Raw genomic sequence first — 26,268 nt, 5'->3', positions numbered from 1 at the left:
AGGGAGGAGTGAAGGAGAAAACGAGATAAAGAGAGGGTGAGTCAGAGAGATGGGAAGGAAGGAGGATGTAGGGATTATAGGAGAGAGCATGTGATAAAGCAGAAGAGAGAGGACATGAAATAGGAATGAAAGAAGAATGGATCGGTTTACAAAGAGATATCCACCTCCAAAGCCTCATTGACAGCCTCAGTGCTCTCAGGTAGGTTCTCTGTAGCCTGAACCTTCTCCTCCAGAGTGTTGAGCCATCCCTGCTCCAGGTCCAAGTACTGCAGAAGCTCCATCCAACATGACCACACCTCCTACAGAGGAGACCTGGACTGTCCCTTGTACTGAGAAAGACTACAAACACATTTCAAACAAAATCACGACTACAACAGTTCACAATCACAAAAAAACACGGTCAGAGACCATACGAGACACTGTCAAACACAAACGCCTACAATCACATTACCTTATGATATTAACACTCATCAGCAGTTTGGACTAGTCTTATCAAACTCTTTCCGTCCAGCGTGTGACACTTGCTCTTGAAGCGGTCACAGAGTTTATGGTAGTTCTCCAGGACTCCCCCCAGCTCCTCTGTCAGGTCCTGTCCTCCGCCACCAGAGGGCGTCTTATTCTTGGCCAGCAACATGATAATGCTGTCTTTCAATATCTTCACTCTCACTTCCTTCTGTAGCACATCCTCTTTAGTGGGTAGGTGAGAGAGAGGGAAAGAGATGATCAAAGGGAGAAATAAAGAGACATGCCAGATTATCAGGATAGTATTTTCAGGATGAGTAGCTGCTGCTTCAACGACAGCTAATGGGGATCCTAATAAAATAATAAATAATAAAAACATAGGAGGGGACATAAATGGCAACATAGGGTTGAAGTGGGATCGTCTAGGTTAGTTGTTAGAACTGTCTTTCTAGGACTAAGGAGTTCCTAGTTGTACCAGTTTTTCAGTTCTGTCTTTTGTTCCCCACCTTTATCTCTTCCAGTGCGCCCTCCAGCTCCCCAGGACTCTTGTACTCAAAGTCTCTCTCACGAGAAACCCCTCGCCCACCTGGGCCATCCACTCCTGCATCTCTGCCAAGTCTTTCTTCAGGTTCACCTGCCTCTCCTGGGTCTCACTCACATGCCCCTGGTGGCTCAGCAGCTATGCACAACACAGAGATAACATGGACCACTGTCAGATTACAGTGTAATAGTACACTCCAGAGTGTCTTAACCTATCAAATGCTACAAGGTTTAAAAAAGGACACTGACACAGATTAAAAAGGGATACACAGGAAAAGGAGCAGGCTTTATTGTTTGTTTCTAGAGATTTTGTCACACTTTAATTCACAATCCAGTGTTGCTTGAACCAAAGGGGATCTATTAGACACAATAGCAGAGTGACGACTCTAATAATGAACATACATTTCCTCAATGGTTGAAGGCAGGCTAGAACAGGTGGGTCCATTCTAGCCAATGAGAGGGCAGATAAGTGTGTGAGCAACAGGCAAAACTGTTGTTTTTCTCAAAGTTGCCGGAATGCCACGTGCATCCACTTATATCAGTACATTTGTGACAGCCTAAAAATTACACAACTTCTATTTGATCAAATAAATCTCACTTTCGCTCTGCATGAACTGTACTCTTCTTCCTCACCTGTTTGCTCAGGTCTCCCACCTCCACTGGCACTCATCCAGCTTGGCCTGCCCCCAGTGGGCTAGCTTTGGTACTGCAGTCCCATGCACCACGGTTTTCTACCTGATTGTCCTTCAGGATGCACTGCAGCGTGCCCAGCTCCTTGCATGCCATGGAGGACAGCTTACTCAATCTTTGTGGTTGTGCCGGGTCCGAGGCCTGCTGCTTCTGCTCTATCTCTATGCACAGAGCCTGAGGGGAGAGAGAGAGAAAACTACACTGCATTCAGAAAGTATTCAGACCCCTTGAATTTTTCCACATTGTTACATTACAGCCTTTTTCTAAAATTTATTAAATCGTTTTTTCCCCTCATCAATCTACACACAATAGCCCATAATGACAAAGTAAAAACAGGTAAAGAAAGAAATAAATGGAAATTTCACACTTACATAAGTATTCAGACCCTTTACTCAGTACTTTGTTGAAGCACTTTTGGCAGCGAAGAACATGGCTGACGTTTTACATTCTCGCAATCAATTGTGATATTCTACATTCTCGCAATCAATTGTGATATTCTACATTCTCGCAATCAATTGTGATATTCTACATTCTCGCAATCAATTGTGATATTCTACATTCTCGCAATCAATTGTGATATTCTGATAGTTTTTGTAACTTGTTTTTTTACTTATTGTGAACATAATGTTTCTTCTACCGTCTCTTATGGCCGAAAATAACTTCTGGACACGAGAACAGCAATAACTCACTGCAGACTGGAAGAAACTTGTTTCTTTAATGAGTCCGACGAAAAGGATATCCTGCTTTCACTGGAACAGGCCCAGATCCACACCTTTTGTGTGAAGAAAAGACGCAGAAAAAGGGGCCGCAGATCGGGCAGCCTTCTGAGAATTCCACTCCATTTTGCATGCCGCCCCAACAGATCACGGAATCTCAATCACACTCCACACTGCCCTTTCTCACCTGGACAAAAGGAACACCTACAGTTGAAGTCGGAAGTTTACATACACCTTAGCCAAATTCATTTAAACTACATTTTTCACAATTTTTGACATTTAATCTGAGTAAAAATCCCCTGTCTTAGGTCAGTTAGGATCACCACTTTATTTTAAGAATGTGAAATGTCATAATAATAGTAGAGAGAATCATTTATTTCAGATTTTATTCTTTCATCACATTCCCAGTGGGTCAGAAGTTTACGTGCACTCAATTAGTATTTGGTAGCATTCCTTTAAATTGTTTAACTTGGATCAAACGTTTTGGCTGGCCCTCCACAAGGTCCCCACAATAAGTTGGGTGAATTTTGGCCCATTCCTCCTGATAGAGCTGCTGTAACTGAGTCAGGTTTGTAGGCCTCCTTGCTCGCACACGCTTTTTCAGTTCTGCCCACACATTTTCTATAGGATGCGGTCAGGGCGTTGTGATGGCCACTCCAAAACCTTGACTTTGTTGTCCTTAATAACCTCTTAGGGGCAGGTGGGACGCTAGCGTCCCATCTGGCCAACATACGTTGAAATTGCAGAGCGTGAAATTCAAAATACAAAAGTAGTAATATTAAACATTCATGAAAATACAAGTGTTAAACACCATTATTTAGCTTAGAATCTTGGTAATCGAACCGCTTTGTCCAATTGGCGAAAGCATAGCATTTGATTGTCTGAGTACAGCGCCCTACATACATTCATAACCTGAACAGTTGTTACAAAACTCTAAGAAATCGATAAAATAAATCACTTACCTTTGAATATCTTCCTCTGTTGGTATTCCAAAGGGTCCCAGCTACACAATAAATGGTTGATTTGTTCGATAAAGTCCCTCTTTCTTTCCCAAAAACTGTTTGGTTGGCACGTTTTGTTCAGTATTACACCTGCTCAAAGGCGTTCAAAACATGCAGACAAATACATCCTAATACTACCGGTAAAGTTTGTTGAAACGATGTTTCTAATTAATCATCAGGTTGGCAAATATCTAAATAAACAATAATAACGAAGAGCGCGCACACAGTCACGCACGCAAAACAGTAGTGGACGATTCATTAGACCACTTGCCAAAACTTGTCATTGGTCCTTTTTCAGAAAACAAGCCTGAAACCATGTCGAAAGACTGTTGACATCTAGTGGAAGCCATAGGAACTGCAGTCTGGGAGCTTAATCCCTATATAGTCAATACGCTATGGATGGATAACCAGTCACATCAAAAAATCACATTTCCTGGATGGATTTTCCTCTGGTTTCGCCTGCCATATCAGTTCTGTGATACTCACAGACATTATTTTAACAGTTTTAGAAACTTCTGAGGTTTTTCTATCCAAATATATGAATTATATGCATATCATAGCTTCTGGGCCTGAGTAACGGGTAGTTAACTTTAGGCATGCAGACTCTACAAACTTCCGAATACTGGCCCTTACCCCGTAGAAGATTTTAAGCCATTTTACACAACTTTGGAAGTATGCTTCGGGTCATTGTCCATTTTGAAGACCCAATTGCGACCAAGCTTTAACTTCCTGACTGATGTCTTGAGATGTTGCTTCAATATATCCACATAATTATCCTTCCTCATGACGTTATCTATTTTGTGATGTGCATCAGTACCTCCTGCAGCAAAACACCCCCACAACATGATGCTGCCACCACCGTGCTTCATGGTTGGGATGGTGTTCTTCGGCTTGCAAGCATCCCCCCTTTTCCTCCAAACATAACAATGGTCATTATGGCCAAACAGTTCTATTTTTGTTTCATCAGACCAGTACAATATTTTTCCCCATGAGCAGTTGCAAACAGTAGTCTGGCTCTTTTATGGCAATTTTGCTGGGAAGCCTTACAGGTTATGTCAATATAGGACTTGTTTTACTGTGGATATAGATACTTTTGTACCTGTATCCTTACGGCAGCTTGGTCCCATAGTGTTTATACTGCCGTACTATTGTTTGTACAGATGAATGTTGTACCTTCAGGCATTTGGAAATTGCTTCCAAGGATGAACCAGACTTATGGAGGTCTAAAATTATATTTCTGAGGTTTTGGCTGATTTCTTTTGATTTTCCCCAATGTCAAGCAAAGTCATTGAGTTTGAAGGTTGGCCTTGAAATACATCCACAGGTACACCTCCAATTGACTAATATGATGTCAATTAGCCTGTTTAAAGTTGTTTAAACCTCTGACCCACTGGAAATGTGATACAGTGAATTATAAGTGAAATAATCTGTCTGTAAACAATTGTTGGAAAAATGACTTGTGTCTTGCACAAAGTTGATGTCCTCATCGACTTGCCAAAACTATAGTGTATTTAAACTTCCGACTTCAATTGTATATTAATGTCAATTGGAGATTTATGCGTGAAGATGTTGTGTTGCGTAAGAAGTTAGAATTAGTCACTGAGTGACTCAGATGTCATAGCATGACTATGCACTTGTAGACTAGGATGAAAATAGTTGTTTTGGACAGGAAGTAAAACTTATTTTTAGTATCCATTGAAGGGTGGTTAATAGGAAGGTTCAGACTTTAAAGCGAGAGTTGACTTTTTTCAAACATGATAAATGTGAAACATTCATTATCACTTTAAAGTCTGAACACTCCTATCAACCACCCTTTAAGGCATACCAATGCAATATTTACTTTGGATATTTACTTTGGAGGAGTAACAATTAAATTGTTAAATTGTTTGGCCATCTTAAGTCATGCTTCTAGTCATGCTTCTGATATCTAACATATATCATTGCCTTTCTATAAAAAATATAGGACCTCCTGCAAACCTATCATTAATTTTCTCTACCCTCAACAGTATATTAACTGCTAGATAAAAGTGTATTGAATATTTGTTGTCTGTCTGAGCATTAAATTCACAACTATAATTTATATATTATACAAGAATCAAATAATTCTGTGAAGAGTATTTTGTAAATGAGCTCAATGTCACATTTAATTTGATTATCAGCCACAATATAGTTGACATAGAGAGATACACACACTATCTCCTCCCCTCGCCCCTTTACTGGCATGAATGGCAAGTCAATGTTGCCAAAGCGAAGTGATACACAACAATTCTGAATAAAGATCAACAATAATAGGAATAAATAGTACACTCTTAGAAAAAAAGGGTTCCAACAGGGTTCTTAAGCTGTCCCTATAAGATAACCATTTTTGGTTCTATGTCGAACGTTCTGTGGAAAGGCTTCTACATGGAACCGAAAAGGATTCTACTTGGGACCAAAAGGGTTTTTAACTGGAATCAAAAATTGTTCTTCAAAGGGTTCTCCTATGGGGATGGCCAAAGAACACTTTTAGGTTCTAGATAGCACAGTGTTTTCCAAAACTGACATGTAATAGACTGCCCACCCCAACTCATGCTAAATAAAGACAAAACAAAGGAAATAAAGGTCAGAACGTGACAGTCCCCACCCCCCCCCCCAAAGGTGCGGACTGTGGCCGCAAAACCTGAACCAATAGGGGAGGGTCTGGGTGGGCGTCTGTCCATGACGGCGGCTCTGGCGCGGGACGTGGACCCCACTTCACCACAGTTTTTCTTCGCCTTATTGTCCGCCTCCGTGGCCTCTTAAAAGTGGCTACCCTCGCCGGCGACCTTGGACTGGGTCCCGAATGGACGGGAGATTCCGGCAGCGCTGGAGTGAAGGACGACTCCGGCAGCGCCGGACAGGTGGGAGACTCCGGCAGCTCCGGAGTGAAGAGCGATTCCGGAGTGAGAAGAGGCGATTCTGGAGTGAAGGGCGATTCCGGCGCTGGAGTGAAGGACGCCACCGGCAGCGCCGGACAGGCGGGAGACTCCGGCAGCTCCGGAGTGAAGGACGATTCTGGCATCGCCTGACAGGCGGGAGACTCCGGCAGCGCTGGAGTAAAGGATGCCACCGGCAGCTCCGGACAGGCGGGAGACTCTGGCAGCTCCGGAGTGAAGGGTGATTCTGGCATCGCCTGGCTGACTGACGGCTCTGGCGGCTCCTGGCTGGCTGACGGCTCTGGCGGCTCCTGGCTGACTGACGGCTCTGGCGGCTCCTGGCTGACTGACGGCTCTGGCGGCTCCTGGCTGACTGACGGCTCTGGAGGCTCCTGGCTGACTGGCGGCTCTGGCGGCTCCTGTCTGACTGCGGCTCCTGGCTGGCTGATGGCTCTGGAGGCTCCTGGCTGGCTGACGCCTTTGGAGACTCCTGGCTGGCTGGCGTCTCTGGCGGCTCCTGGCTGACTGGCGGCTCTGGCGGCTCAGGACAGACTGGCGACTCTGGCGGCTCAGGACAGACTGGCGACTCTGGCGGCTCAGGACAGACGTGAGACTCCGGCGGCTCAGGAGTGAAGAGCGATTCCGGAGTGAGAAGAGGCGATTCTGGAGTGAAGGGCGATTCCGGCGCTGGAGTGAAGGACGCCACCGGCAGCGCCGGACAGGCGGGAGACTCCGGCAGCTCCGGAGTGAAGGACGATTCTGGCATCGCCTGACAGGCGGGAGACTCCGGCAGCGCTGGAGTAAAGGATGCCACCGGCAGCTCCGGACAGGAGGGAGACTCCGGCAGCTCCGGAGTGAAGGGTGATTCTGGCATCGCCTGGCTGACTGACGGCTCTGGCGGCTCCTGGCTGGCTGACGGCTCTGGCGGCTCCTGGCTGACTGACGGCTCTGGCGGCTCCTGGCTGACTGGCGGCTCTGGCGGCTCCTGGCTGACTGACGGCTCTGGAGGCTCCTGGCTGACTGGCGGCTCTGGCGGCTCCTGTCTGACTGCGGCTCCTGGCTGGCTGATGGCTCTGGAGGCTCCTGGCTGGCTGACGCCTTTGGAGACTCCTGGCTGGCTGGCGTCTCTGGCGGCTCCTGGCTGACTGGCGGCTCTGGCGGCTCAGGACAGACTGGCGACTCTGGCGGCTCAGGACAGACTGGCGACTCTGGCGGCTCAGGACAGACGTGAGACTCCGGCGGCTCAGGACAAACAGGAGACTCTGGCGGCTCAGGAGAGACGGGAGACTCAGGACAGACGGGAGACTCTGACGGCTCAGGACAGATGGGAGACTCTGACAGCGCTGGGCAGGAGGAAGGCTCTGGCAGCGCTGAACAGGCGGGAGCACCTGTAGGCAGAAAATGGAGAGACAGCCTGGTGCGGGGAGCTGCCACCGGAGGGCTGGTGCGTGGATGTGGCACCAGATAGACCAGATCGTGAAGGCGCACTGGAGGTCTGGAGAGCAGGGCTGGCACCATCCGCCCTGGCTGGATCCTCACCCTAGCCCGGCAGATGCGGGGAGCTGGGATGTAGCGCACCGGGCTAAGCACGCGTCCTGGGGACACCGTGCGCTCCACCGCATAACACGGTGCCTGACCAGTACAATGCCCGCCACAGTAAGCACGGCCTGGAGAGCTGTAGCGCCTAGCTGGCACAGGACGTGCAGGGCTAAGGAGGAGCACAGAAGGCCTGGTGCGTGGGGCTGGCACAGTCTTCACCAGACGGCTAGCACGCACCTCAGGACGAGTATGGAGAGCTGACCCAGGTTACATCAAATCCTCGACACGCTCCATCTGACGGATGTCGTGCCTCATGCACCAACACAGCACCTCCCTCATAACTCTCTCCTCCAATCTCCCCATTAACTCCTTCACTGTCTCTGCTTCGCTCACCCCCCATGTCCCTCTCCAGGTATTGCTGCCTCTCCTGCTGCTGCTGCCTTTTACCACGCTGCTTGGTCCTTGGTTGGTGGGTGTTTCTGTAACGGCATTCCTCCTCCTCTTCTGAGGAGGAGAAGCGAATCGGAGGACCAATGCACAGCGTGGTAAGTGTCCATAACGTTTATTATAAGATATAAACTGAACACTATGAAAATACAAAACAATAAACGTGAACTGAACAAAACCGAAACAGTACCGTGTGGCGACAAACACTGACACGGAAACAAACACCCACAACTCAAAAGTGAAACCCGGGCTACCTAAGTATGAGTCTCAATCAGAGACAACTAACGATACCTGCCTCTGATTGAGAACCATACTAGGCTGAACTCAAAACCCCAACATAGAAAAACACACATAGACTGCCCACCCCAATTCACGCCCTGACCATACTAAATAAAGACAAAACAAAGGAAATAAAGGTCAGAACGTGACATGACGCAGTCAGTCTCTCCTCAACTCTTAGCCAAGAGAGATTGGCATGCATATTATTTATATCAGCCCTCTGATTACAATTAGAGCAAAACGTGCTGCTCTGAACTGGGCCAGCTGCAGCTTAAATGAGGTGTTTCCTTGCAAGCACTGGACCACACGACTGGACAATAATCAAGATTAGACAAAACTAGATCTTGCTTTTTGGAGTGTGGTGTCAAAAAAGCAGAGCATCTCTTTATTACAGACAGACCTCTCCCCATCTTTACAACCGTTGAATCTATATGTTTTGACCATGACAGTTTTCAATCTAAAGTAACGGCAAGTAATTTAGTCTCCTCAACTTGTTCAACAGCCACACCATTCATTACCAGATTCAGCTGAGATCTAGACCTTAAGGAATGATTTGTACCAAATACAATGCTCTTAGTTTTAGAGATGTTCAGGACCAGTTTATTACTGGCTACCCATTCCAAAACAAACTGCAACTCTTTGTTAAGGTTTTCAGTGACTTCATTAGCTGTGATTGCTGATGCGTATATTGTTGAATCATCAGCATACATGGACATACATGCGTTGTTTAATGCCAGTGGCAGGTCATGGGTAAAAATAGAAAAGAGTAGAGGGCATAAAGAGCCCTGCGGTAAACCATACTTTACATGTTTGACATTAGAGAAGCTTCCATTAAAGAAAACCCTTTGAGTCATATTAGATAGATAGCTCTGTATCCACGATATGGCAGAGGTTGAAAAGCCATAACACATACGTTTAAAAAAAAAACTGGTTATGTTCAATAACATCAAAGGCTGCACTGAAATCTAGCAGTACAGCTCCCACAATCTTCTTATCAAGGCGAGACCCAAATGCAGAAACAGGAGGCAGATGGTTGAGCTCTGATATGTGTTATAAAAAAAGGGGTAGGCAAAAGGAAGGTTGGGTACAGGCGAGAGTTCATGAACCAGGTCAGAGTCCAAACAGTACCAGGTGATAAGCAGGCTTGAGGTCAGGACAGGCAGGGGTTCAATAACCATGTAAGAGTCCAAACGGTACAAGATGATAGGCAGGCTCTAGGGCAGGCAGAGTGGTCAGGCAGGCTCAGATTTATTTATTTATTTTACCTTTATCTAACTAGGCAAGTCAGTTAAGAACACATTTTTATTTTCAATGATCGCCTAGGAACAGTGGGTTAACTGTCTTGTTCAGGGGTAGAACTGGCACAGAGAGACAGGAAACACAGGGATAAATACACCATGGATCATAAGCGACACCTGTAGGGGGTGGAGACAAGCACAAGGACAGGTGAAACAGATCAGGGCATGATCAGGGCCCTTCTCTATAAGCATGCTGAAAGTCTGTTGTTAATTTGTTTATAGAGAAATAGTATTGTATTGGGTGAAACACAATTTTTTTCCAACAGTTAGCTAAGTGCTGGCAGCAAACTTATGGGTCTGCTGTTAGAACCACTAAAGGCCACTTTACCACTCTTGGATAGTGGAATTACTTTGGCTTTCCTCCAGGACAGAGGACAAAGACTTTCCTCTAGGCTCAGATTAAAAATATGGCAGATAGGAGTGGCTATAGAGTCAGCTACCATCCTCATTAGCTTTCCATCTAAATTGTCAATGCCAGAAGGTTTGTCATTATTGATCAATAACAAACTCTCCCACACTAACTTTACAAAATTCAAACGTTCAATGCTTTTCTTCCATTATGTTTTTTTTTATGCATGACTACAATTTCTCACTGTTTTCATTTCCTACCTAGGTTTACCAATTAAATAATCATTAAAATAATTGGCAAAATCAAATGGTTTCGTGATGAATAAGTCATTTGAGTTGATGAAAGATGGAGTTGAATTTGTCTTTCTGCCCATAATTTCATATAAAGTACTCCAAAGTTTTCCCCATCATTCTTTATTGATCTTGGTTTCATAATACAGTTTCTTATTTTTGTTGAGTCACATCTGCCAGTCAGTTGTGCAGCCAGACTTATTAGCCACTCCTTTTGCCCCATCTCTTTCAGCCATACAGTTTTTCAATTCATCCTCAATCCGTGGAGCCTTAACAGTTCTAAGTTTCTTAACAGGTGCATATTTGTCAATAATTGGAAGAAGCAATTTCATAAATTCATCAAGTGCAGCGTCTGGATGCTCCTCATTAATCACATCAGACCAACAAATATTTTTAACATCATACACATAAGAGTCACAGCAAAATATTATCTCTTAATCACTTATACACTATTTTAGGCCCAGCTGTTGAACCAGATTACAGGCACTGGTTACAGTAAGAAGCTCCTGTTGAGCGGACAGCTTGATGAAAATCAGTCAATATTCAAGTAGACCTCTCTGCTTACATCACATACACATATTAGTTAGATACAGGCTTTTAGCACTTGGTGGTCTATAGCAACACTCCGAAAGAAAAGGCTTTAGATGTGCCAAGGGAACCTGCAACCACAACACTTCAATAACACTTGATATAAGATCTACTCTAAGCATTACAGGGATATGGCTCTGAATATATACAGCAACACCTCCCCCATAAGCATTTCTGTCACTTCTATAGATGTTGTATCCTTGTATTGCTACTGCTGTATCATCAAATTAATTATCTAAGTGAAACCGGTTTCCCTCAAGAATGTCCCTGTATTTAGCACCATCCATCATTCCTTCAATTCTGAACAGTTTCCCAATCCCTGCCGATGAAAAACATCCCCACAGCATGATGCTGCCACCACCATAGGGGTGGTGTTCTCGGAGTGATGAGAGGTGTTGGGTTTGTGCCAGATATAGCGTTTTCCTTGAAGGTCAAAAAGTTCAATTTGAGTCTTTCTTCCATATGTTTGGGGAGTCTCCCAAATGCCTTTTGGCGAACACCAACCTTATAAACACCATGGGACCACGCAGCTGTCATACCGCTCAGGAAGGAGACGCGTTCTGTCTCCTAGAGATTTGGTGGTACTTTGGTGCGAAAAGTGCAACTCAATCCCAGAATAACAGCAAAAGACCTTGTGAAGATGCTGTAGGAAACAGGTACAAAAGTATCTATATCCACAGTAAAACAAGTACTATATCGACATAACCTGAATGGCCGCTCAACAAGGAAGAAGCCACTGGTCCAAAACCGCCATAAAACAGTCAGACTACGGTTTGCAACTGCACATGGGAACAAAGATCGTACTTTTTGGAGAAATGTCTTCTGGTCTGATGAAACAAAAATAGAACTGTTTGGCCATAATGACCATCGTTATGTTTGGAGGAAAAAGGGGGAGTCTTGCAAGCCAAAGAACACCATCCCAACCGTGAAGCATGGGGGTGGCAGCATCATGTTGTGGGGGTGCTTTGCTGCAGGAGGGACTGGTGCACTTCACAAAATAGATGACATCATGAGGCAGGACAATTATGTGGATATATTGAAGCAACATCTCAAGACATTAGTCAAGAAGTTAAAGCTTGGTCGCAAATGGGTCTTCCAAATGGACAATGACTCCAAGCATACTTCCAAAGTTGTGGCAAATGGCTTAAGGACAACAAAGTCAAGGTATTGGAGTGGCCATCACAAAGCCCTGACCTTAATCCCATACAAAATGTGTGGGCAGAACTGAAAAAGCGTGTGCAAGCAAAGAGGCCTACAAACCTGACTCAGTTATTGCACCAACATTGTCAGGAGGAATGGGCCAAAATTCACCCAACTTGTGGAAGGCTCCCCAAAACGTTTGACCCAAGTCAAACAATTATAAAGGCAATGCTACCAAATACTAATAAAGTGCATGTAAACTTCTGACCCACTGGGAATGTGAGGAAATAAATAAAAGCTGAAATAAAATCACTACTATTATTCTGACATTTCACATTCTTAAAATGAAGTTGTGATCCTAACTGACCTATGAAAGGGAATTTTTACTTGGATTTAATGTCAGGAATTGTGAAAAACTGAGGATAAATGTATTTGGCTAAGGTGTATGTAAACTTCTGACTTCAACTGTGGTTCATGATGTGTAGACTAACGAGCGCAATGATGTTCCAAATTGGTGATTTTGTGTATTTGTATTGGGTAAGCATTAGAATAAGCCGCCTCAATGTTTGCAGCCCTAGGTGCTAATATCTCTCTAGGAGCTGCTACATTAGCACTACACAATCTGGTGGGGGATAACCTTCAATTTGGATAATAACACAAAACAAATCTTAAGACTAGAGACATATATTACCAAAACAAGTAACACCCAAACATGATGGAGAGTAAGACAGGGGAACCGATTTCAAAACAAAAACGTGACTCTTCTACAGACACAGACGATTTAATATTTTCACCACCGGCAATGGTAATGGGCGAAACCGATCTATTAAAATCAATAAATGACAAACTGGGTGTACTTGAATTAGTGAGTAAGGATATAAAAGACTTGAAGGCAATCCTCAAGATGAGTGATGAAAAAGCTGCGACATTGGAGAAGGAAACAAACAAGCTAAAATGGACAGTCAATAAGATTGAAACCGAAGTGTCTCCATTCAAGGAGAACACCGTTCTGAGAGAAGCTTTACTTGACATACAGACTAGATCCATGAGAGAGAAGGAGAAGTTCCTGAATCTGTAGTTAGAGAGTTCCTCCTTACAGTGCTTCAGATTCCATGCGAAGCTATCTTCAAAATCCAACTCGAATGTGTACACCGCTTCGGACAGAGATGGTAAAGGTTTGAACGCCCAATCATTGCCACATTTGCTTCCTTTAAAGATAAAAAATGGTTAAAAGCCTGGGAAAAAGACTTGCTGGGAACAAAATTGGCATGAATGACCAGTTCCTGATGGAAATTGCAGAACGGCGTAAAGTTCTGTATCCAATTTTCAAGGAAAATAGATTAAAAGGGAAATGAGTAACTCTCGTCATCGATAAACTATACATTGATAACCAGTTGTTCAGAAACACAGACTACTCCATAGTTATTTTAAAAATTACTAAGTTCTTATAGACGAGGAAAATAATAAGACACAATTCTAGCCCAGTTATTGATTGTAACAATACAATATAAAATATAGCTTTTCTATATATCTTCAAATATAATTAATTGGAACACACAAGCACTAATTCAACATGGTGAAGATAAAAACTCAATAAACAGAAGGCACAGTATGTGTGGATGGTGTGGTGTGTATTTAATAAAAAATAAAATGTTGTTAGGTTTGGGAAAGTGTGGCGTTGAGTGAGAAAGGAAATGGTTGCATATCCCAGAACCAATGTATTGCTGTGAGCAGGGGTGTGAGAGAGCTTTCAATGTTTTTCAGATGATGGATATATTTTTTTATAATGATTTATATGTCGTATTTGATTTATTTATTGTCCCATCATGGTGGAACTGTTTTAAAATAAATTATACATTTAATTTATTTATTGTCCTCTCATGGGGAACTAAATTGTTTAAATAAATTATATATGTAATGTATTTATTTATGATCCTATATTGATGGAATGGTCCACAACCCTATACCCTAGACACCCACCTGAATGACCCAGACTGTCACGACTTCTACCGAAGGTAACTCCTCTCCCTGTTCGGGCGGCGCTCGGCGCTCGGCGTGGCCGGTCTACTAGCCGCTACCGATCCCTTTTTCTTTTTCTAGTTGTTTTGTCTGTGTTCCTTTTCACACCTGGTTTTCAATTGCTTTGATTTCTGTGGGTATATAGGGCACCTGTTACCTGCCGTAATTCGTGCAGGATTAGACTTGTGTGTATTGCGCTCGATTGTATTTGATGTTTGTTGTTTTTTCGCTATTACGCACGTGTATGTAAAGTGTCGGAACTGTGTTTGTTCCTCTGTGCGTTTGCACGAGTTTCTGAGTATTCGAAAGCGTAGTTTTGGGATTTTTGTCTGTGCCGTTTTGTATTGGTGGACTATATTATTAAACACGCTTCTCAGACATCCCTGCTCTCCTGCGCCTGACTCCTACACTTCTCACCAAGACGCATGTTATCACACAGACACTGATACAGATACTAAGGAGAAGAAGTCCCTAACTTTCATGGGCCTGCTGTAAGCAGTCTGTATGCAGTATGCAGCCAAAATGCAGTCAGAGACCTAGAGCAGCACTGCCCCCTCAAGATGTTGAGCCTGCTTGGCAGGGTTGGTCCTGCAAAGCCAAAGCCCCATAAAGGGAGAGCATACTATACAAGGAAATTCTCAAAGCTGCTAATGAGAACATTGGCGGTCTTGTACCTAGCCAGTGGGGAGTCCAGTGGGGTGGCAGTGCTGGCAACAGTAGCTGCAGTAACCCATGGGGAGGGGGTCACACTCGGACATTCAGAGAGGGGGTATATAATTGTGGCACAAAATCAAAAGTCTGACTGACTGCATGGAGATAGTTGGGAATATGGTCAATAACGGGGGACCGTGTTGTGGGTGTTTCAGGGAAAGGTGTACATTTGACCTCCATCTAGGATGTGACAATGGTTAATAAAATCTCTCCATTTCTGCCCATTTTTTGGCTGCAACTGTATATGCATTCGTAAACCAAGACCTTTCTTGAGTTGGGCTCTGGGATGGTGCAACTGTTGAGAATGTGAGCCTATGGTTGTGTGGGGGGAAAGGGTTGAGTGTGTGGGTGTATGTGCGTATCCCACAACTGTTGCGAAGAGGTAAAATATGTTAGGGACTGGTAATGGCGAGATTGGTGAGAATTGCCTACGTTACTACAAATATGAATAGCTAATTATGGAAAATAAGAAACATGATTTTAAAAATATATATATATTGTTTTGATGGCTATATATAATACAAATCGAGGTGGGGGTGATGGAAAAGCATTTGGCGGTTGATCTACTTCTGTTATGTAAATTGCACTGTGTGCTCTTTTCGAAGGATGGATCCCAGTCTTTTCAGGGCTATGGGATACGGGGGATCGGGGGTGGTCTGCCGGGCATTGGGATGACAACCCAATTCGGGATGAGGAGGGCTTTTAGAGGGTGGAATAAGTGGGGACCAATTGGAGGTTTATTAGTAGCAATGCAAATAGCATGGTACAGTGATATAGACACTCAATCATCATGTTACTTTTTACTGGTACATTTACAAACATATATTTTGATAAAGAGAATTGAAAGTTGTGTCTCATTATGGTAAGTTGTGAAATAAGGACATTACAATTGTAATGGCCTAGCAGATAATAAGAAAAGATGATCAGTATTCACCTGGCTAAAAGAGAAGGAATATAATATATATTGTTTACTGGAAACTAATTCAAAAGGTTTTGATTAAGTTTTGTGGAAAAAGGACTGGGGGGGGGTGGGGGGTGATGGGTGATGGTTTTAATTAACAGTCATTTTGATCCAAATGTGCAAATTGTCCAAACAGATCATCAAGGTAGATGGATTATTTTAAATATGTTATTGGAGAATAAACCAATATGGCTTATTAACCTATACAGTCCAAATAATGATGATCCAAGCTTCTTTGAAAATATATAGACGAATTTATCAACTCTACAAGCACCACTAGACTCTATTATTATGGCGGGAGATTTTAATACGGTCTTAAATACCTCTATGGACCGGAAAGGAAATCACACTACAAACTATCACCCTCAGGCACACATGACTGTCATGGATATATTGGAATTAGTGGATATATGGAGACTTAAATACACTGACCTAGTGCGATATACATGGTGAAGGCTTAATCAAGCTAGTCGTCTTGACTACTTTCTTATGCCATTCTCTCTGGCACCAAAAGTTTAAAAAGTGTTGAATGCGTTCGGATCATCACATGATTGGCATATATATTACTCTTACAGAATGTCCACGTGGGCGAGGATATTGGAAATTTAATCAAAGCCTACTAGATGATAAATTGTTTAGAACTAGGACAGAAGAATTTATAACGGACTTTTTCAGACATAACATAGGTACAGCAGATCCCCTTATTGTATAGGACACCTTTAAATGTTCCTTTAGAGGCCATGTAATTCAGTACTCATCTATAAAACAAGCAATTTAAATCAAAAGAGTCCATATTAACAAAGGAACTAACAGTACAGTTAGATAGCAATAAAAACTGTACCATAGAGGCACAGAATAAGTTAGAGGAAAAATAAATGGAAGAATTTATTAAAGAAAGATCCAGTGTATTATATTATGAAAATAAAGCAAACTGGATGGAACATGGGAAAAATGCACCAAATTATTTTTCAATCTTCAATATAGAAATGCTACCAAAAAATATATATTGAAATTTGTTACAAATGATGGAGTCATGCATGATTCACCAAATGATATTTTTTGAAAGAGGAAGTAAAGTACTTTTAGAATATGTTTTCGTTTCAGACTCCTCCATCTCTCCACTAACTGAAACTGATTGTATGGATATTTTGGATAGCAATACTGGGTGATTTGAAAAGCCATAGACAATCAATCAATAATGTAATAATTATTTTTGCAAAAATGTTTATTTTTAATTTACAATCTGTAGAAGCTATTAGAATAGAAAGGTTCAGTACTTTTGTGAAGCATCACAGCACAGTTAAAAAAATATATGACAAATAGAAATCCAAAATGGATGATGTTGAGAGATAGATGGGAGGGGTTGAATGGAGCTGAAGGGTGAGACTAGTAACAAGATACCCAATGTAACATTTTACAGATAAGGGATCTGTAAAATTATGTATATAGGTTCAGACTTTTGTGAAATACCACAGTTACAAATAGAAATCAAACTGAATGGACATCAGAAATAGAGGAAGGACTAAAAACAAACACAATATAACTATTGTAAAATAGATTGTGTCTGTAAAATGTGTATAATATGTATAAACTGAAAGTAGAAGCCTTAAGTGTTTATTAGTTTACTCCAATTGGGGGAAGGGTGGTAGGGTTTGCAGGAAATAATAAAGGTATATTCTTTAAAAAGTATGTATATCTATATAGGTCTGTGTATGTATATATGTATATATGTATGCATATGTGTATGTATATGGATATTTAGCCAAAAAATGTATGATGAATTGGAAGTTATGCAGACAATTACATTGATGGAAGCAACAATCTTTCTGCAATACTAAGCTGATCCACCCCTTAATTATTTTTTATTTTTTAAATCACATCAAACATTTACCATCAAAACAGTATGATGCTTTTAAAAAACTTACCTCACTGTGAAGATCAATTTGAAGACAGTTCAACAGCAGTGTATAACATGGTCGTTGTGGATGTTGTTTCAAAGTCTAACCCAACAAAATATATCCTTTCTATTTTATTCAGCTAAGTTCATTGTATTATTCTTACTATAAAATCATATAATATAAAATAATGGCACAGGACTTATAAGCATATCTTGTCAGATAAATGAACAAGCTTACAGATAACATACAGTAGGCCAACTCATATTCTGTTCTTCTGAAATACATTTGTCATTTCATTTCATGTTTCTTTAGACCTGACTAAAATAATTGAAGGATTCATTATGATAGTGTATATTATATTGATTTATTATAGTTTTATAAATGTATGTGTTCCAAAGGCATGCATCAGCAGCTTGTATGCAGCTGTATGTATGTGCGGAGGCCTGGAGACGCTATACATGTTTATGTTAATTAACAGTTAAGTACCGTGAGACCGGCACTATTTTGCATAACAATAACTGGCTGGCAAAATTTCATGACCGCCACAGCCCTAGAGTGGACTTGGGCTACCAATTTTGGCTTGCCCCGAGAAAAATATTTCTGTGCCCGAACAGCCAAAAAAACATCACAAATGTAGTCAGAAAATATGCACAAACTCTTCCAATCGCTATCAGGAAACCGGGCCCTGGCTGATTAAGGGTGACTCAGCTGGCCCCAATTGAGCCAAGGGTGTGATTGGCCAGTCAAGTAGCCACCACCACTATAAAAACTGTTGCATTTTGCTGACTGAGCAGAGGTTTGGGAGCTGTAAATATATTGTTTATTTGACCAGTGAGGCAGGGCCTTGTGAAAGGTGACTGCCATCAGACCAGAGCTAGGAGGGGTGTCACGGTACACAGGCTCAGTGATGCAAGATTAAGGTCCTACATTTTTTTGTCATTATTAAATATCAAATCCAGACTTTCCATGTAATGTTTCACAAAGACCCAGGTAATGAGTAAAAATGTAGGGGGCGCAGAGCTGTGAGCTGGAGGAGATGACTGCTAGCTAAGATTGTGAAAATAAGATGTTGAGATGATCAGTCCAATCAAAGCTACTGTACATATAACATGATTTGTGGCCAATGGCCTTGAGCCTTCTTGGAAGGACACTTGTAATACAACACTATGGTAGGGCCCAAAGGGCTGAAATTTTGGATGTCTACCCTTACAAAAGGACTGAAGCTTGGCGATGGCGCAAGGTCCCAATGAGTGGCAGAATACTGAGCCATCACAGTGCAATGCTCCTATTTTCTGCTGGCCCCCCCTACCACCACAGAAAGCACTGAGCAAGGCTGAAACACCTGCATATTACAGCTGCCTTACTGAAGAAAACAAAAGAGAGACCATGTTTGTACGTGGCTTTATTAACTCAATATATATATATATATACAGTGGGGCAAAAAAGTATTTAGTTAGCCACCAATTGTGAAAGTTCTCCCACTTAAAAAGATGAGAGAGGCCTGTAATTTTCATCATAGGTACACTTCAACTATGACAGACGAAATGAGAGAAAACAAATTCAGAAAATCACATTGCATGATTTTTATTGAATTTATTTGCAAATTATGGTGGAAAATAAGTATTTTGTCAATAACAAAAGTTTATCTCAATACTTTGTTTTATACCCTTTGTTGGCAATGACAGAGGTCAAATGTTTTCTATAAGTCTTCACAAGGTTTTCACACACTGTTGCTGGTATTTTGGCCCATTCCTCCATGCAGATCTCCTCTAGAGCAGTGATGTTTTGGGTCTGTTGCTGGGCAACACGGACTTTCAACTCCCTCCAACGATTTTCTATGGGGTTGAGATCTGGAGACTGGCTAGGCCACTCCAGGACCTTGAAATGCTTCTTACGAAGCCACTCCTTCGTTGCCCGGGCGGTGTGTTTGGGATCATTGTCATGCTGCAAGATCCAGCCACGTTTCATCTTCAATGCCCTTGCTGATGGAAGGAGGTTTTCACTTAAAATTTCACGATACATGGCCCCATTCATTCTTTCCTTTACACGGATCAGTCGTCCTCGTCCCCTTGCAGAAAAACAGCCCCAAAGCATGATGTTTCCACCCCCATCTTCACAGTTCTATTTTGGTTTCATCTGACCATATGACATTCTCCCAATCTTCTTCTGGATCATCCAAATGCTCTCTAGCAAACTTCAGACGGGCCTGGACATGTACTGGCTTAAGCAGGGGGACACGCCTGGTACTGCAGGATTTGTGTGTTACTGATAGTAGGCTTTGTTACTTTGGTCCCAGCTCTCTGCAGGTCATTCACTAGGTCCCCCCGTGTGGTTCTGGGATTTTTGCTCACTGTTCTTGTGATCATTTTGACCCCACGGGGTGAGATCTTGCGTGGAGCCCCAGATCGAGGGAGATTATCAGTGGTCTTTTATGTCTTCCATTTCCGAATAATTGCTCCCACAGTTGATTTCTTCAAACCAAGCTGCTTACCTATTGCAGATTCAGTCTTCCCAGCCTGGTGCAGGTCTACAATTTTGTTTCTGGTGTCCTTTGACAGCTCTTTGGTCTTGGCCATAGTGGAGTTTGGAGTGTGACTGTTTGAGGTTGTGGACAGGTGTCTTTTATACTGTTCAAACAGGTGCCATTAATACAGGTAACGAGTGGAGGACAGAGGAGCCTCTTACAGGTCTGTGAGAGCCAGAAATCTTGCTTGTTTGTAGATGACCAAATACTTTTTTTTTCTCATTTTGTCTGTCATAGTTGAAGTGTACCTATGATGAAAATTACAGGCCTCTCTCATCTTTTTAAGTGGGAGAACTTGCGCAATTGGTGGCTGACTAAATACTTTTTGCCCCACTGTGTGTATATATATATATATATATATATATGTATATATATGTATATGTATGTATATATATATATATATATGTATATATATATATATGTGTATATATATACAGTGCCTTGCGAAAGTATTCGGCCCCCTTGAACTTTGCGACCTTTTGCCACATTTCAGGCTTCAAACATAAAGATATAAAACTGTATTTTTTGTGAAGAATCAACAACAAGTGGGACACAATCATGAAGTGGAACGACAGTTATTGGATATTTCAAACTTTTTTAACAAATCAAAAACTGAAATATTGGGCGTGCAAAATTATTCAGCCCCCTTAAGTTAATACTTTGTAGCGCCACCTTTTGCTGTGATTACAGCTGTAAGTCGCTTGGGGTATGTCTCTATCAGTTTTGCACATCGAGAGAATGAAATGTTTTCCCATTCCTCCTTGCAAAACAGCTCGAGCTCAGTGAGGTTGGATGGAGAGCATTTGTGAACAGCAGTTTTCAGTTCTTTCCACAGATTCTCGATTGGATTCAGGTCTGGACTTTGACTTGGCCATTCTAACACCTGGATATGTTTATTTTTGAACCATTCCATTGTAGATTTTGCTTTATGTTTTGGATCATTGTCTTGTTGGAAGACAAATCTCCGTCCCAGGCTCAGGTCTTTTGCAGACTCCATCAGGTTTTCTTCCAGAATGGTCCTGTATTTGGCTCCATCCATCTTCCCATCAATTTTAACCATCTTCCCTGTCCCTGCTGAAGAAAAGCAGGCCCAAACCATGATGCTGCCACCACCATGTTTGACAGTGGGGATGGTGTGTTCAGGGTGATGGGCTGTGTTGCTTTTACGCCAAACATAACGTTTTGCATTGTTGCCAAAAAGTTACATTTTGGTTTCATCTGACCAGAGCACCTTCTTCCACATGTTTGTTGTGTCTCCCAGGTGGCTTGTGGCAAACTTTAAACAACACTTTTTATGGATATCTTTAAGAAATGGCTTTCTTCTTGCCACTCTTCCATAAAGGCCAGATTTGTGCAATTTACGACTGATTGTTGTCCTATGGATAGAGTCTCCCACCTCAGCTTTAGATCTCTGCAGTTCATCCAGAGTGATCATGGGCCTCTTGGCTGCATCTCTGATCAGTCTTCTCCTTGTATGAGCTGAAAGTTTAGAGGGACGGCCAGGTCTTGGTAGATTTGCAGTGGTCTGATACTCCTTCCATTTCAATATTATCGCTTGCACAGTGCTCCTTGGGATGTTTAAAGCTTGGGATTTTTTTTGTATCCAAATCTGGCTTTAAACTTCTTCACAACAGCATCTCGGACCTGCCTGGTGTGTTCCTTGTTCTTCATGATGCTCTCCGCGCTTTTAACGGACCTCTGAGACTATCACAGTGCAGGTGCATTTATACGGAGACTTGATTACACACAGGTGGATTGTATTTATCATCATTAGTAATTTAGGTCAACATTGGATCATTCAGAGATCCTCACTGAACTTCTGGAGAGAGTTTGCTGCACTGAAAGTAAAGGGGCTGAATAATTTTGCACGCCCAATTTTTCAGTTTTTGATTTGTTAAAAAAGTTTGAAATATCCAATAAATGTCGTTCCACTTCATGATTGTGTCCCACTTGTTGTTGATTCTTCACAAAAAAATACAGTTTTATATCTTTATGTTTGAAGCCTGAAATGTGGCAAAAGGTCGCAAAGTTCAAGGGGGCCGAATACTTTCGCAAGGCACTGTATATACACACAGTGTGGCAAAGGTTTAACATTTGCAAAGGAACACGACAAGGTTGTCCAATCAAACCTTTAAAAAAATGTGTTAGTATCTCAAATCTTATGCTCATTAATTTATCAAAGTCAATTTGAAGGCATTACATTCCAGGCCAGAGAGATCCCAACTGGTGGATGACAACTCACTTTTTTTGAAAAATGTGTTACAAGCTCGATTAGCATTGGATATTGTGAAGCAGTTCTCCAAAATCTCAGGTTTGGTACTACATCTTTCCAAATGTGAGATGTTTGTTCTGATAGGAGCTGTCAATCCAGCAAATTGTAACACCTCAGAAAAATATACTGTAACCTAGCTCGGTGTAAAGATCACCAAACATCTTAAGGCTGTGAATAATCTTAATTTGAACCCTGTAACGGAATCTGTCAACAAAAAAAATGATCCTCATGGTTAGTTAGGGATTTAAGTCTTCATGGAATAGTGCTTTAATCCAAAGCTGAGGGGCTATCTTATGCATCCTCTTTTTTCATATTTGACATTCCCAAATCCACTTGCTGTACCTTAGATAGGTTATTGTACAACTTCATATGGATAAACAAACCACATAAGATAACATTAGATTTTATCTTATCACCAACAGGGTTTGTGATGGCGGTCTAAATGTCTTAGACTTCACTCTCTTTAATCAGATATCAAAAGTCAACTGCGTTCAAAGGTACTTTAAAAATCTTCATAGTTTCTGAAATTGTGTACCTCATTTTGTTTTTCAGAAGCTCGGAGGGCTTCATTTTTTACTACAATGTCCCTATATTGTGGGTAAACTTCCTGTGAAATAGGCAGCTTTTCACAAGCAGGCTTTAATGTGCTGGGCTTTGCTATATTAACAACTTTTCACCTCATAAATGTTCATATGGAATAATGGGTCGATTTTAGATAGAAAAAATATGTTATTTTACCTTAACTTGTTCTCGAAAAACATTATCCATGTCAGCCAATTAGTTAGTATTGGTGGGAATCTATTTACGCGGAGAGAATTTATGGAAAGAAACATCTTTGAGGTTTCAAGTAATGAGTATGACACCGTTATATATGTATACCTAGTGGGATAAAACCTTTACTTCAGAATAATGCATATTTTGGAATATCTCCTATTGTAAGCGATATCCAGGTGAATGGCATAGGTTTACTAGATAAGAAATTCAACAATCATTATTTAAGGGATATTTTCTACAGGAAGTCTATTCCCTCTGTGATATTTTGTTGGGCTTCATCTGGCGCCGTGCCTGGCTCACTCCACACAAAGTTATGGTGACCAATAAAGTAAAGGAGATTTCCTTTAAGATTATCATTAAGTTTAACATATTATTTTACTACACTGAATCCACAATTGAACGTATGTTATTGCATCTCTTTGTTTTATTAGGAAAATGTTTCATACACAAATCAACATTTATGAAGAAAAAGCCTGTAATTTTCATCATAGGTACACTTCGTAATTTGTTATCTGATTTGGAAAACTATTTAGACTCATTAAAACTTATACAAAACAAAATGTCAAACATTTATTCACTACATGCCTGTATTTGAATTGATATGTGGATTTGTATTATTATTAGATTTTTTCTCTTGATGTTACTGTTCAATATATCATTTTTTTTAAATAAAAAAATAGTAACTTGTTAAGCTAACAAGAGAATGCATAATAGCAACAGCATCAATTTCCGATAAACAGGCAAAGCGCGCAGTACTCTCAGTTGAAAGAATACCGTTCATTTACGGTTTACTAAAATTATGTATTAGTATATAGTAGGTAGTATATGACGTTACTTATTAAGAATGTATTATACAGTATGTTAGTATGGGTATTCTAACACAACTAGGGTATTTTAATAGCAGTATGCTTACTTTGTTTTTGACCTTGACGATTAAGATAAGCAAAGTAAGGTGTTTACATTTAATATGGAATTACTACTGTGCATTTTGGCGTACATGCAACTATCGCCGTTGTAAAAATTGTTCAGTCTCAGGTTTATAAATCAAAATGTCATGACAAGTAGTTGTACATACCAGGATGGCCGAGTGGTTAAGGCGTTGGACTTAAGATCCAATGGACATGTGTCCGCGTGGGTTCGAACCCCACTCCTGGTAGAATATTTTTCTCAAGGACTTCCGTGAAATTAGAACCACTTCCATCTTCAATGAACACAAACATATGCGGCATTGTTATTCAATTGAATGGTTTGTATTGTAGGCCGATGCTCTACACAACCGTAGTGTATTGCTTGTAAACATGCTGCATTCAGTTTGTAGCAATAAACGTAACTAGAATGTTGCAACGTTATCCGGCACCATTATCAGTGTGCTGGATCGCAAAATCATGTCTGATAGTAGGGCTACTATTATTGTAACATCTTTATGTCATATAAGAAGCAGTTTAATATATTGTATTACTGTTTATTTCTCGTTTTTGTCAAATGATAAAGCGTATATGGCTACCTCCTACTGGCCAATGTAATGTATTGTCTTGATTAACTACGATATAATAATGTTGTAATAACAATGAGTTATGTTCACAAAAAAATGTGTAGAGTGTACTTATTGTTGAAATACGCAACTATTACTATTTTACTCCTGAACTTTATTCTAAACACATGTGGCATGAATGAAGCTCTTTCATTTTTTCGTCAGTGATTAAATGACAGGGCAATGTCCTCTTTTGGACACAAGGGGTCATTAGAACTCTTTATGAGTAGGCCTGCAATACATGCCCATTCAAACACATACTTTTCAGGCCAAGGGCACAACATAATTTACATTACATATCTCAGACAGAAAATACTTTCTGATAGGTTTCCATATATCTATGTAATTACACAGTAATAAAATAACTGTAAACATTGTATTAACTAGTAGCTTTGTAAATACATGGCATTATGTAAAACATATTGCAAGACCTGATACAGATACTGCTGCCAGTGTAGTCAACATTTAATATCAAATGTTGACTAATTTCATGCATGTTTTAGCATGTAGCCTAATGGTGACATGTCAGCTGCCTATAGCCTATGTGGCCCATCATGAGTTGACATTTGGCCTGTGGTTCTTTTCCCTACAAATAAGCTCTCCTTCCGAACCTGACCGATAAACCAGTTGGTCTTACATTCCATCTTCTTTTTGGAGTCCTCCTCTTTGCCTGTGCTGTTCCCTGAAAACAGCACGAGGGCCCTGTGGAGCACTAATTTGTACAATGATCCGGACAACAGCCTACAATGGAAGATCTACATCTCTGCGTCACTAAAGCCACAGGGGTCCAGGCAGAGACTGTTTTTCAGATTTCCATTTCCATTTTAGATTTCCAAGTGTTGGCTTGTGCCCTTTAATATCAATTAGATACAGTTGAAGTCGGGAGTTTACATACACTTAGGTTGGAATCATTAACACTAGTTTTTTAACCACTCCACAAATTTCTTGTTGACAAACTATCGTTTTGGCAAGTCGGTTAGGACTACTAACCGTGCATGACACAAGTAACGCATGACACAAGTAATTTTCCCAACAATTGTTTACAGACACATTATTTCACTTACAGTGAATTATGTTACAATTCCAGTGGGTCAGAAGTTTGCATACAGTACGTTGACTGTGCCTTTAAACAGCTTGGAAAATGGTTGTAAATGATGTCATGGCTTTAGAAGCTTCTGATAGGCTAATTGACATAATTTGAGTCAATTGGAGGTGTACCTGTGGATGTATTTCAAGGCCTACCTTCATACTCAGTGCCTCTTTGCTTGACATCATGGGAAAATCTAAAGAAATCAGCCAAGACCTCAGAAAAGAAGTGTAGACTTCCACAAGTCTGATTCATCCT

General features: G+C 41.4%; 1 non-coding gene across 1 annotated transcript; it reads left to right on the top strand.

Moving 5' to 3' along the window:
• The first annotated feature begins 24,465 nt into the window (after positions 1 to 24,465).
• trnal-uaa (transfer RNA leucine (anticodon UAA)) lies at positions 24,466 to 24,548 on the top strand. Its single transcript has one exon. It is a non-coding gene; the product is annotated as a tRNA-Leu (tRNA).
• Positions 24,549 to 26,268: the final 1,720 nt, after the last annotated feature.

This window comes from Oncorhynchus kisutch, linkage group LG12 (genome assembly GCF_002021735.2).
Source record: "Oncorhynchus kisutch isolate 150728-3 linkage group LG12, Okis_V2, whole genome shotgun sequence".
NCBI lineage: Eukaryota > Metazoa > Chordata > Actinopteri > Salmoniformes > Salmonidae > Oncorhynchus > Oncorhynchus kisutch.
This window is presented reverse-complemented; position numbering and strand designations above follow the sequence as displayed.